This window comes from Hydra vulgaris, chromosome 04, assembly GCF_038396675.1.
Source record: "Hydra vulgaris chromosome 04, alternate assembly HydraT2T_AEP".
In the NCBI taxonomy this organism is placed as follows: Eukaryota; Metazoa; Cnidaria; class Hydrozoa; order Anthoathecata; family Hydridae; genus Hydra; species Hydra vulgaris.
Window position 1 is genome coordinate 14,027,501 of NC_088923.1, and position 2,505 is coordinate 14,030,005.

Sequence of the window (2,505 nt, forward strand, 5' to 3'; positions counted from 1 at the left end):
TAAATTGGCTTTGGATAAACAGAAACTTCTGTTAATTTAAACATTTTAACAATGTTTTTCATTTCAAGCTTGTACAAATTAATAATATCAACCCACCGTGCAATTTTTTTTTCTCCATCAATATAAAATTCAAGTTCTTGAGTTTTTTCTGTGATCCAGTTATTACCTATACTTTTTAATAAATGAACATAATCAAATAAAAGAAAAATATTGTCAATAAGCAACAACATTGCCCCCATTAATTGCATCAAGAATCAGGGTTGTCTGTTCAAAAAAAAACTCAGCATCAAGTTCTCTGACTGGTAACATTTTGTAAAGAAATTTTGGTCCATTAAACAATGTTACAACCAAAAAGCTCAGTACTGTGTTTGCTAACAGATGAGGTTTGTTAACTGATTTACCAAATACTATGCCACCATGATACTGCAATATTGGTTTAACATAAACCTCATCAAGAAGTAAAATGCACGTTTTTTGTCTATCATCTCCAAGATAAGAGAAAATATGTCTGATATAAGTGGTATCCTCTAAAGATTTACATTTAGATGTAATTCTTCCTAAAGTACGTAAACTCGGAAGTTCAACATCTTCTCTGATGCCATTGTAGGCTGATCGTGAAAGAGAAAAATACTCAAATGCTCGCACAATTGTTTCAATTGGATACTTTTTTTCCCTAATACATGTTTTATTCATTGACAAAACTTGTTGATATACAACTTCTTTTTTTGTGTTATTTCACAACAATTTAAAAATCTTAATGCTTCTTGAATATGAGAAAATTTGTTCATAATATAAACTCGGTTAGATGATAAAGTCATAACACTAATTTTAACTCCACAATGAAATGCTTCAAAAGTGAGATCTTTATATATGCAGAGTAGAAATCTAGCAATAGCACTTTTCTTTAAAAAGTCTGAAGACTGAATATATAATATATCATTGCATAAATAATTAATAATAGCAAAATTAAATTCATTAGTTTTTAACTTTTCATATAAAACATTAATACTTTCTATTTTTTCTTGTGAATTAAATATTGCTAACTCGTCCTTTTCTTGCCAGCGAACACTATTAAGACTTTTTGATGTTTTTCTAAGTGGCATGGGTACAGTAGGAAATAAGCTTGGCTTTATACAATCAAATACTGACGGAGCATCACGAGGTCTCAGCTTTCCATAATCAGTAACAGTTGTATCATTTTTAGGCCAATGTCTTTCACATACTACGGTGTTATTAGTATCAGGAACATTATCTCTTGGTATTATAACAATCCAACGTTTTCGTTCTTCAATGTTTCTTGGAAGTCTAAATGTTTTAACTCTATTCTGAGGATTACAATTGCCATAGCAATTTGTTATACAACATCGACGAACCATTTTTTAAATACTAAATTAAATCCTTTGCTTAATCCTTCACCTCTCAACTAACTTTTTTTTTTAAATTTAGAAGTTAGTTAAAATAATTACGGGTGTTTGGTTATTGTAAATTTTATGCAAATATTACCTTATGTATATATATATATTCAACTTAAATTAATTTTATTTTAAAAAATTTTAAATAAAAATTAATTTGTTAATTTTATAATAATAATTTATTATTGTTTTATAATTATTATTGTTACAAAAAAAAACCACCCCCGTATTTATTTTGTAAAATTGCTTGTTAGTTTTTCAAATATAAAACTATCTTGCCTCCAGTTTTTTACGCAAGCCGCGCGTTGGCAAGGCCTGTTATATAGTAAGCCATGTCATTGACACAAGTTAATATATATCATTGCCTGAAAATGTAAATATTAAAAACTTTAAAAAACCGTTTAAGTTATTTTTTTTCATTAGAGTTTAATTAACAATTTAAACATTTTTTACGCTGTTTTTTATTTCGAAGTACCTAATTGAGCTTTAGTAAATAATAAATTATTGTTAATTGGTAAGTAATTCTGTTAGTAACATGTTTTAAGCATTGTTGAATGGATAGTTTGTGATATTATTAGATGTTTACATTGTATGTACGTTTATAGGCATGTCGAAATTTAGTAATAATAAAAAATAAACGACATAAATTCCGCATAAAAGCTATCTATACTTTATTAAACAGTTTAGCGGGTTAATTTACGCAAAAAAAATGTATAGAATTCAAATTTAAAAGTCGAAAAAAAGTAAAAAAGTGATTAAGATAAATCTTTACATTACTTTACCACCAGAGCCGTCCTTAGAGAATGTGAGGCCTGAAGCAAAACATTTTTGCGAGGCCTTCTTGAAAATTGTCATTATTTTCGTGTAGGTTTATAAAAAAGACTAAGTGCTTTATAAAGTAATCTTAAATAATAACAATAAAGTTTGTTCTTAAAGCGATTAAAGACCGTATAATGTAAAATAAATAATAATTTTTCTTTGATAAGAAATAGATGAATTAGGATAACAAATAAATTTTTCTTTGTTAGGTTATATAATATATAATTTTTTTTTTTTTGGGGGGGATATATAAATAATATAACAGATTTTTACA